Here is a 12,361-nt window from a genome sequence, read left to right as displayed (position 1 = left end):
TTCCTCCCTTGAAAAAGGAACAATTTCCTTTGAGGGTATCCAAACCTTTTGTGTTATTTTTCTGGTGTCTTGTTTAATTCTCTCTCATCCTTATTACTCTGTTCTTTCTACAGCCTTTAGGCTCCTCTGTGTCATCTTTCTGTAGATATGAGACATAAGAAGATTGGCTATATGTATTGACGTGTGTGTGTGTGTGTGTGTGTGTGTATGCCACGGTGCTTGCCTGAGTACAGAGGATGAGCTTGTGGAGTTGGTTCTCCTTCCTTGTTTTCTTTCTCAGTTCTGAGGATCAAACACAGGTTGTCTGACTTGAGGCAAGTGCTCCTGCTGAACCATCTTGCTGCCCTAAAGAATCTTTTTTTTTTTTTTTAAATGTTGGTATTTATTGCCATAAACTTCTCTTCTTAGCATTACTTTAGCTGCACACAGTGAGTCTTGGCATACTGTGTTTCTGTATTTGTCTCAAATGAAAATTATTTTAGCCAGGTGGTGGTGGCACACGCCTTTAATCCCAGTACTTGGGAGGCAGAGGCAGGCGGATTTCTGAGTTTGAGGCCAGCCTGGTCTACAGAGTGAGTTCCAGGACAGCCAGGACTATACAGAGAAACCCTGTCTCGAAAAACCAAAAAAAAAAAAAATTATTTTAATTTTTTTTTGATTCATTGGACTTCTGTGTGTTTAATTTTCATTTTAGGAGCTATTATTTGGTTCCCACGAACTGGGAAACATTTTGAACTTTCTCCTTTTATTGATTTATAATCTCACACTATTGTGGTCAGAAAAGATTGTTCTTACAGCTTAGCTTTCTTTTGCTTGGGACTTGGTTTTTCCCTCCCCAATTTCCTTCCTTTCTCGTGCAGTATCTTTCTGTGCATGCCTTATGCAGTGAACCAGGGTCTCATGCTGTGCTGTGCTCTAGCTAGTATTGAGCAAGTCCCTTAGTCATCTTTAAAATTTTCCTTCTGTGTTGTTAAAGGCAAAATGAGTAAGCACCATCCATTGAGATGCCCTATCTCTTCAAAAAACAAAAATTCATCTTATTTTAAAAGTAAGTGTGTGTGTGTGTGTGTGTGTGTGTGTGTGATATGTGAAGGGGCTTCAGGGTTGGCTCCTAGACACCAAATTCTCAGCACAAAGGAGATTTATTACCCTTGAGGGACAAGCAGGTGTGTATGTGGGTGCTGCCTATGGATCAGACAGACAATGTGTCTGTAGGTGAGGGTTTTAAGGAGAAGAGGGGGAATTCTGTGCTAGGACGAGTGGGTAAATCATGATTGGACAGCTTAGAGAGTGTAGCCAAATAATAAATTTTGATTGCTGGACCTTGGCAGTTTGATAGTTGGACCTTGGACTTTTAGTCAGGCACAAGGAAGTGGCCAAATAAGGGGATAGACCTTGGTGGCTAGCTTTAGGAATGTAATCTAATGGTTTAGCAAGGGAGAGGGAAGAGGGGTAGGAAAGATCTGCTGGCACCATATTTGCCATGCATGGGCCTGTTAGAGAGTTGTCAATATGTATTTAAGAGTGCAGGCACCAGAGGAAACCAGAGGGACTGGATCTTCTGGAACTGGAAGCATAGGAAGTTTTAGCCACCCAATGTATGTGCTGGCACCTGGCAAGAACAGCAAGTATTCATGGGAGCTAGAGAGATGATGCAGTGCACTTGCTGTTCTTGCAGAGGACCAGGGTTCAATTCCCAGCACCTACACAGCATCTTACAACCAACTGTAACTCTGGTTCCTGGGATTCTGACACTCCCAGGCACTGAATGCATATACACAGGCAGAAAAACATACACATGAACATTTTCTTGTAAAGAGCAGCAGTATTCTTTACCAGAGTCAGCTCTCCAGCACTCTGTGTGCCTTTATTGGAGAACTAAACTGATTTACATTCATGCTGTCTTGGTAGGGAGGCTTTACCATTGCCATTGGCCTGTTTCTGTTTTTTTTTTTTTTTCTTCGAGACAGGGTTTCTCTGTGTAGCCCTGGCTGTCCTGGAACTCACTCTGTAGACCAGGCTGGCCTCGAACTCAGAAATCCGCCTGCCTCTGCCTCCCAAGTGCTGGGATTAAAGGTGTGCGCCACCAGTGCACGGCTGTTCTCTGGTTCTTTTACAGACCCTTTGTTCCCTTCTTGGTGTATTTCTTTGTAATTAGATAATTCTTATGAAGTGTAACTTTTGATTTCTTTTTTTTTTGGGGGGGGGCAGGATCTCGTTGTGTAACTCAGAATGGCCTCTATGATACTTTCATGTGTGTGTGTCCCAATGATACTTTCACATGTGTATGTCCCAATGATACTTTCACATGTGTATGTCCCAGTGATACTTTCGTGTATGTGTGTATGTCCCAGTGAGTTTCACTAGGGATGGTCACATGGATATAGGTGATAGTTTATAGCAGCATGGACACTTTAGCAGTGGCTACACCAGTGAAGAACATCTTTCTCCTCTATCAACCGTTAACTATGTAAATGCTGGAGCGGAAGAGATGGCTCAATGGTTAAGATCACTTGTTGTGCCGGGCGGTGGTGGCGCACACCTTTAATCCCAGCACTTGGGAGGCAGAGGTAGGTAAATTTCTGAGTTCGAGGCTAGCCTGGTCTACAGAGTGAGTTCCAGGACAGCCAGAGGTACATAGAGAAACCCTGTCTCAAAAAACAAATAAACAAAAAACAAAAACAAAAAACAAAACCCCCAAAAACCAAAAAAAAAAAAAACAACAACAAGATCACTTGCGTTGCTCTTATAGAGGACCTGGGTTCAAGTCCTAGACTGACATGGTGCTTCACAACCATTCATAACTCCTGTTCTAGGGAATCAAACGTCCTCAGGCACCAGGAGCTCCTGTGGTGCATATGCAAATAGATATGCAGGCAAAACACCCATACACATAAAGATAAATACATTTTAAAAAACAATCGAACCTGTGATAAGTAATCCCAGCTGCTATAAATCCAAGATTGCCACAGCTAAGTCATGCCTGGAAGTCAGAATTCTACACCGCTCCCCAACCCTTACTTCCTTTCTTCTTTCCTCCTTCCCTGCACCCTCTTTCTTTGTATTTCTTCTCATCATGTTCATTGAGCCTTAGAGAGGGTAATATCCAATATGGATGTCCCATTATGACTGGGAGTTCAACAGTTACTTATTATCAATACTTTGACCACTTATGAGTGTGCAGTCACCAGCTTGAAAACACACAAACAAACAAAACCCCAAAGTTTCTCTGACCAAGACCAAAACCACTGTTAATAATCTTTGAACATAAACATAACTATTTAAAAGGGAATTTGAGAGCTACACTGTGTTCAATTAGCAAACTATCAGTGGCTTTGCTGATAGGGCATATTCCCTCCGCAGCCAGGTCTTGGTTGGCTTACAGTACCAGATGTGAATTTCCTATTTGTGCAGTGGGCAAAAAAATCCAATCACAAAGAGATTGGCTACCTCCTTGACAAACTAGCCACTTATGCACCAGTGGGCTCATCTTTATAGTCTATCAGAATTGCTGCACACAGGGTCCGCAGTCAAATAAGACCTGGATGACAATTCTTTTCCAGCAGTCTGCATAGCATATTCCAGCACCATGAGGGCTAGCCAGTAGAGAGGAATTTTCTAGACCAATTCTAGCTTGATTTTCTCTCTGTGTCTAGAAATGAAAGTATGTGGTATCCTTAACAATTTTTTTAAGGTCTTACTACCCAGTTCTGGCAGGCAACCAATAGCAGTGGCATTACTGATTTGGGAATCTCTAGGTCTCCCTAGCCAACAACTTACAGGGAGGGGACTCACCCCTGGCCCTGAGGTTTTGTTTAATAACCTATGACTGTTGGGTGCAGTTTAAGCCACCCACATAGTGTATCTTTGTCAACCTCTTAAAAACTAATTTTTGATTAAGTTATAAACTACCCTACATTTAATTATTTTGATAACAGACTTGGCACTTTTTCCATCGCATCTCTCAACAAGGCATTGCAGATTTTTTTATTTTCAATACTTTTGTGCTTTTTATCAACAGTGTAGGAATGATTTATTTCTATGCCACCATTGCAGAACTTGGGCATACTGAATTTGATAGTGTCCTTAATTTTTCTAGTGAGTTTTATATCTTCATTATATATAAAACATCCCCTTCTTTCCATTCAAAGAATGTCCTTTAGCATTTCTTCATCATGTCTGGTGGTGACAAAGGCCATTAGGTTTCCGTTTGAGCAGGTTTTCTTTCCTCCTTCATATCTAGGGGACAGCTTTGCTGTTGGCATGCTACCCCCTCTGGACTTTGAATATAATCATCCCTCTCTAGTGTGACCAGAAAAGTCAGTGCCCACAGGTCTGTGCTGAGTAGGAACTCAATTATGCCATTTGTGTCTTTCCTATGTGTGACACAGTAGTCTTACTTGGTTGAAAAAGTTTGGTCACCTTGTACCCAAAGATCTGTATCTTCCCGCCATTTCTCCAAGTCAGCTTCCTCTTCCTTTGTTCTCCCCTGAATACAGATGACTCACACACTTGGTCTTTGACTCTGTCCTTAAGTCATATAAATTATCTTGTTGTTTTGAGATAGGATCTTAGACGGCCTTGAACTTGCTATATAGCTGAGGACATTTTTGAACTCCTCGTCAGCAGGTTCAATGTCCTAAATGTGTGTGGACCCAGTATAGTGGCAGAGGCAGTGTTGGGGACACTCTGGAAGCGAGCATGAGCCCCAGGGCTGGGTATGTATGAGGACAGTAAGAGTAGCTCCATCTCCCTCCTTTGAACTCGTACTGCAAAACATCTCATTCCTTGCCCTATGTTAACTTTGGGGACATTCTCTTAGACATTTCATCCTAGTATTTCATTTTCTGGATTCAGATATTTTTCTCTAAAATGTAACATCCAGCTAAATTTTTAAAGGACCATTGCTATGGATTACTTAAATTGTCTTTCTGACAAGATTTTTCTGCTGTGATTCTGTCCTTGAATTCTAGCTACCTTGACCCACTCAGACTACCAACTCTCTGTCCAAGCAGGAGAGCCAAGTTCCCTTTCATTGTATCCTCTCTATTTTGTGACTAGGCTTTCTCTAGCGGGGCACATACATCTTGCCTCATTCATTTCCTTTCTCAGAACTCACTGGTCTGTGTTGTCTGTGGAACTTATTTTATATATATTTGCCTACATTTCTAGTTATTTAAGATAGAAAGTTGAATTCAATCTAAGTTATAAGGGCCTGAAAAGTACTTATAATGTACCTTACTTCAAATGATTTAACTTAACAATTTTCAACTCCAAGATAGAGCAAAAAAATACACATTTACCAAAAGCCTGAATTTGAAATTTAAATTTTGGGGCTTGGTCCTTTTTTAAACTTGCACTAACCAATAAATCTCACTTTCACAAGGCTAGACGGCAGCACAGAGCTGAAGGACTCTGTCAGCCACAGGACTGTGGAGAGAAACAGCCTGCTCTCTCTACGCTGGACTGTGTTTCAGAGCTATAGTTCTGGTCAATTGGGTATATGGAATTTATTTTTGATTATTTTAGTTTACAATGGATATATTATAAATAGCCCTATTTGTAGGTCAAGGTGCATCTGTATTTGTGAAGATCAAATCAAAAGAACTACAGAAAGTATAGTTAAAAAAAAGAAATCTCTCTCTCTTCTGAGCAAATTTCTTGTATTACTTACTGCCTCAGAATCAATAATATTTTACATTTGTAATTTTTCATCATGGGAGAGTTACTTAAAATGAAAATAATATTGGGCGAATGTTCTGCAAGCAGTGGTAGTAGACACAGGGCTTTGGATAGATATAGGGCTTTTGGAGTCATGTAAACCTATATTGCAATCCTGATTTTTTTTTTTTTTTTTGGTTTTTCGAGACAGGGTTTCTCGGTGCAGCCCTGGCTGTCCTGGAACTCACTCTGTAGACCAGACTGGCCTCAAACTCAGAAATCCTCCTGCTTCTGCCTCCCAAGTGCTGGGATTAAAGGCGTGCGCCACCACTGCCCGGTCCCAATCCTGATTTTATTTATTCCAGTGACATACTCCGTGACTATCTTCTTTGAGTGTAAAACGGAAGCCAATTCTCCGTGGTTATTGTGAGGATACATGTTCTTTGTTCCTCTAGACATATAAGGAACATCTATCCCACAGTCCATGAAAGAGGATGGCTCAAGAATTGCAGGTGCAATCTTAGGACGAGCATCAAGTAGGTTCCATAATGCCCTTCCTTCTCCAAACAGCAGGCAATTTACTCTACTGTGGGGTGATTTGAATGAGAATGGTCGCCATACACTAAATGTTTGAGACTCATTGAAAGGCGTGGCCTTGCTGGAGGAGGCGTGGCCTTGCTGGAGGAGGTGTGTCATTGGGGCGTTGATTTTGAGGTTTTAAAAGCCCACATCATTCCATCCCCCCCAGTCTCTTGCTCTCTTCTTCTCTCCTCCCTTTCCTTCCCTCTCTCTTTCTCTCTTTCTCTTTCTCTCTCACTCTCGCTCTCACTCTTGCTCTCTTGCTCTCTGTCTGCTTTAGATTGTATCAACATGTAAGGTCTTAGCTGTTGCTCCAGCACCATGCCTGCCTGTTCCCATGTTGTTTCCTCCTTCCTCCTTCCCTCCCTATCTCCCTTCTTCCATGTTCCTTCACATTCAAAAGCATCTCTTCCTTCCTCTTCATCTTCTGTTTATTTCAAGGGTTTCGTTTCTTCTGTCTGTTCAAGTCAGTGCTTTAACTTTATTGTACTTTGAATAGGCGATGTACCCCATAGACTCACGTGCTTCAACACTTGGTCTACCATTGGCTCTGTTTTGGAATGTTGTGGAACCTTTAAGACATGGATCTTTGGTGGAAGTAAGTGATCACCAGGGAGAGGCCTTTACAAAGCAACCCCACTTGTCTGCTTCCTGGCTAGAGACAGTGTGCCCAGTCAACTCAAGCTTCCTCCCGGTGCCATTACTTCTCATGATAAACGATTTTTCCTTGAACTTTAAGCCCAAATAAAACCCCGTCTTAAATTGTTTCTGTGGGATACTTTGGTCACGTGAATGATAACATCACCTTCATCCGGAAGTGGGTGATCTGCTATCTGTGGTTCGCCAGAGATGTCCCTAATCCATCTCTTTGGTGACCATTTCTTCTTATGAGACAGGGTCTCAGGGGTAGCCCTGGTGGCCTGGAGCGACTCAGAGATCTGCCTGCTTCTGTTTCCTGAGTGCTGGGATTAAAGGTGTACACAGTTATGCTGGCAGATGGTTGCTCTTTTGAATGTTTTTTGTTTCTGTTTCTTTATATCTCTTAATGAGTTTTGTTTCTGTTTCTTTGTATCTCTTAATGAGTTTTGTTTTCAGCTAGATATGTGAAAATATAATTTAGTAACTCTGAAAATCAGGTAGTTTTCTTTCACCAAGATTTGTTGACTTCATTTCTTTTTTTAATTGGTAAGAGCTACACTAGCCTGTTTTTTCTGAGACTTCCCCTAGACTACTTTTATAAAGATTATTTATTGTAGGGGCCACTGAAATTTCCATTCATTTTGTCCATGTTTAGCTAATACTTTGAGTCTTATTGAAAAACAGGAGCTAAACCTACAAAGAAGGAAACAAACAAAGCTCCAAAAATCCCCAAACAGAAATACAGAAAACCAAAACAGATTAAGAGAAGCCCAACTGCTGTGTTTGCCCAGCCCCAGCCTCCCCCTCCCCCATCTTTGCAACTGAATGCCTGAGCACCTTCACCTCTCAGCGAGGCACCTAAGATCCTAAAAGTCTTTTCTGGGCATGTGTCTTGCCTGGGCATTTGGGTTGCTTTCCAAACTCCTTTACAAACACAATTCCTTTGGATGTCCTGTTTGCCAAAAGAATTTCATTCCAACCTCTATAGTTCTTAGGTAGTCAATCTCTCTCTCATTCCCTCTTTCCCTCTCTCTCTTTCCCTCCCTCCCTCCCACTCTCTCTTAAAACAGGGCCTCATGTATCCCAGGCTATCTTAACCTTGCTATGAAGCCAGGGTGACCTTGAACTTGGTGATCCTCCTGCCTCTACCTCCAGAGTGCTATAATTGCAGGCATGTGTCACCATGCCCAGTTTATGTGGTGCTGGGATTGAACCTAGGGCTTTGTGTACACTAGGCAAACCGCTCTTCCAACCAGGCTGCCCCTCTAGCCCCAAGGCAGTCGGCTAAGTGTTTTTTTTTTTAAAGATTTATTTATTCTTTTTTATATATGAGTACACTGTAGCTGTCTTCAGACACACCAGAAGAGGGCATCAGATCCTATTACAGATGGTTGTGAGCCACCATGTAGTTGCTGGAATTTGAACTCAGGACCTCTGGAAGAGCAGACAGTGCTCTTAACTGCTGAGCCATCTCTCCAGCCCCTGCTAAGTGTTTTTATCACCGTCATTTCTGTTGAGACTTCTATGAGCATGTAGTCTACCTTGTGTCCTTTGTGTGTAGTATTCCTCAAACGTCCACCCCAGGGGTGTTATTGCCATATTATAGCAAAAACCCCATCTCTGGGAGACTCAGAGACAAGGTTCAGATACTTAGGCAAACACACCAATTAAATCAATGATAGAAAGCAAAAAATGTAGGTGTGTGTGTCTGTGCCTGTTTATGGGTGTGTGCTTGTGTCCATGAAGGCCACAGGTCAATGTTGGGTGTCTTCTTCAATCACTGTTGACTTTTTGAGATAATGAACCAGGAGCTCACTGAAGTCGGCTGTTGGCTGGCCACTGAGCCCAGGGATCCTCCTGTCTCTGTGGCCTCACGTCGAGGTTACAGATAGGAACTACCAAGCCTGGATTTTACGCGGGTGCTCAAGCTCCGAATTCAGGTCCTCCTGCATGTGCAGCAAGCACTGCATTGACTGAGCCATCTCCCCAGCCGCTGCAAAAAGGAAATGGATGTGCTAGGTTCATATTAGGGAAGAATCAGGTCTAGGGCAAGAGGCCTGCATATGTAAACGGCCTTGGCCGAGGTGTGGTCGGTTTGGCCAGTATCTCAGCTCTAGTTTCACAGGGTGCTTGAAGGAAGAAGCCCTCACTGCTTGAGGGGATAAGCCAGGGGTGGCTTTGGGTTGGAGGTAATCTAACCATTGGTGATATGTCCGCAGGCTAGGCTATTCCCGAAATGTCATGTGACTGGCGGTTCAGGACAATGACTGGGAAGCTTCAGGGGGTCTGGAACCATATGTTGTAAAAGCTGCTGACTCTGGTCTTCTTATCACTTGCAGGAAGATGAGAAGGGATGGGCAACAGGCTTTTAGACAGACACACCTTAGTGATTCACATGTCTTCAGAGAGTCAAGCTGATGACTCTCCCAAAGCATCGAGAAGTACACTGTCAGAGATGCCAGGCTGTGAAACACTTTTAGTTACTTGTGAGCCTATGTGAGGAGTCAATGCCCATGAACAGAATTACTTCCTAAGTGTTGGGTGTAAGATCGAAGCAGCTATATTTCAAATGAGGTCTGTTCCTGCTCTAGTCTGAAAGAGGGATCGGGACTCTGGCTGCCTTTCCGCATAGAGGGATGGGCCCAATGTGAAAATTCTTCAGGACTTCCCTGTCATTTTGAAGGTGGCATTTCCCACCCCAGCTGCGTAATAGTGTTTGCTCAGCTGCTGCAAAGTTTTCCCTGTTTCGTGAGCCCTGAAGATGCTGGCCTTGACAAGATTTGCTTCCTCGTTCCTGTGGGACACACGTGGCTCCAGCTGCCTATGCCACCATTTTAGCCTCTGCTGTCCTGTTTAACCAAGCTTGGTAACTTTGTCTCTCAAGTGATATGTACTCATTTTACTATTATGTTGTTGGTAACACTAACTCTGGAATGACAAGAGAAAGCAACACACAGGACTGAATGCTAAGAGATGGAGCAGTTGGGGGACATCACAGAGGCTGTTTATTGTGGGAAAGAACCATAAAGGTCCCCCCCCCCCAAAAAAAAAGATCATGGCTGATCTTACAGATTAAAGCTGGAAATTTCTGTTGGAGAGATGTAAAGGCCTAGATTTAATTCAGACAGTGATTGCTTTGCTCTGGTCTGACATCCACATAGTGAGTTATAGATAGGAATGAGTCAGACAGGCCTCTGCCTTTCGGGAACTCCCAGACACCTTAACAAAGCCCAGTCAGTGAGCTCAATAGCAGAGGTCTGCACAAGACAGCAGCACAAGGGATGTCTCAGCAGAGAGGCTGGGAAGCTTCTCCTTCAAGAGGAATTGAGTTTTCAAAGATGGGAGAGTCAGTAAGATTCAATAAGCATGGTCACTTCACTTCCACCTCCAAAGATGGGAAGGCTAAGAACCTGTGACTGATGGATGTATCTAGAAGTTGCTGTGTGAGGATAGGCTAGGAGCTTGTGGGCCACATGCAGTATTGCACTTACAATGAAGACATCTCATGTTGCCCAACATGGAACTAAAACTGTGTGTGTGTGTATGTGTGTATGCGTGTGCATGTGTAGTGTATGTGTGTGTAGTATGTTTGCTCATACTTGTGTATGTTGAGGCCAGAGGCCAATGCTGGCGCTCGCTCTCTCTCTCTCTCTCTCTCTCTCTCTCTCTTTCTCTCTCTCTCTCTCCTCACCCCTCCTCTCGTGTTTGAGATAAGATCTGTTTCTCATGGAATCTGGGGCTTGCTGTTTAAGCTAGACTGTCTGGCCATCAATTCCCCAGAATCTGTTAACCTTTTGCATGGGTGCTAGGATCTGAACACAGGTCCTGATGCTTGGACAGCAAATACTTCACGCCGAGTCAACCCCCAGTCTGGAAGATGTGTTTTGGTAGACTTTACAAGGCTGTATGAGGACACTTTAGAACTCCTTAAGAAGAAACAGGAAAGCTGTTTTGTAGGAGAGTTTTGGGATTTAAATGATGGACATAATGGGGAAAGCCATTTCCGGCACAGTGAAGAGCTAGGAATGCAGTGTCGGAATGACAGAGCTTGATAGCCTTATGAGAAGTGAGAGGAGAGGCTAGCTGGGTCTTGGATGGGAGAGGGGTCTGCAGGGAATTTTGTAGCCTTAAGGTTTTTTTGTTGTTATTTTGTTTTGAGACAAGATCTTATTGTACAGCTTTCGCTGGCCTCAAACTCACCCTGCTTTCAGAGCGCTGGGATTAAAGGTATGTGCTATCATGTTCTGCATAGCCTTAGTATTATTTTTTAAGGTCTATTTTACTTTTAACTATGCACTTCTGTGTGTGTCTGTGTGTGCGTGCACTCCATTTCAGGTGTCTATGGTGTGGGATTTCCTGCAGCTGGAGCTACAGGCAGTTGTGAGCCCCTGGACTTGGGTGCTGGGACCTGAACTCAGGTCCTCTGCAAGAGCAGCAAGTGCTCTTAACTGCTGAGCCAGCTCTCCAGCCCCTCCATCCTCTTATAGGAAGACTGTAATGCAGTAGGGACGAGCATAGTGGGAAGATAGCTCAGTGGCAGAGCACTTGCTTAAATGTTTAACATCTAGGTTCGACCCCTAGCTAGGGAGAGGGCAAGATGGCTGCATGCTATCTGAGGATATGAGTCTCTCCTAGAACTTAGATAATAGTGAACATTAAAGTTATTGTGTGTATGTGCCTGTTTGTGTGTGTGTTTCTATATGCATGTGTGTGTTTGGGTATTTGTATGTTTGTGTATATGTATGTGTTTGTGTGTGTGTGTTTGTGTGTGTGTGCTTATATATGTGTGTGGTATATGTGTATATGGTGTGTGTAATGTGTGTATCTATGTATATGTGTGTGTTTGTGTGCTTGTGTGTGTATGTATAGTCTATGTGTGTGTGTATGTGTGTGTATGTATAGTATATGTGTGTGGTGTAGTGTGTATGTGCATATGGTGTGTGTGTCTATGAGAGAGAGAAAGAGAGGGAGAGAGAGAGAGAGAGAGAGAGAGAGAGAGAGAATATGCATATGGAAGCCAAGGGACAGTCCATGAGAGTCAGTTCTCTCCTTTTACTATTAGGCTTCCAAGAATCAAACTTAGCCCTTAATTAGGCTTGATAACGAGTATCTTTACTCATGGAGCCATCTCACCAGCCCACAGATATTTATAAATGCTTAAAATATCTTACACTTAAAAATTAAGAAACTATTTCCTATTTATTAAGACAGCTCATGTATCTTATTGGAAAATATCTAAAAAAACAAAAACAAACAAACAAACAACCCAAAAGAACCAGGCAGTGGTGGTGCACGCCTTTAGTTCCAGCAGTCTGCTAGTCCCAGGGAGGCAGAGGCAGGAAGATCTCTGAGTTCAAGGCCAGCCTGGTCACAGAGCAAGTTACAGGAAGGCACGGCTACTTGGAGAAACCCTGTTTGAAAAAAAAAAATTAATGAAACCAAACCAAACCAAACCAAACCAAACCAAACCAAACCAAACCAA

This window comes from Grammomys surdaster, unplaced genomic scaffold (genome assembly GCF_004785775.1).
Source record: "Grammomys surdaster isolate TR1022 unplaced genomic scaffold, NIH_TR_1.0 62, whole genome shotgun sequence".
NCBI classification, from domain to species: domain Eukaryota; kingdom Metazoa; phylum Chordata; class Mammalia; order Rodentia; family Muridae; genus Grammomys; species Grammomys surdaster.
Note: the sequence above shows the minus strand (reverse complement) of the source record.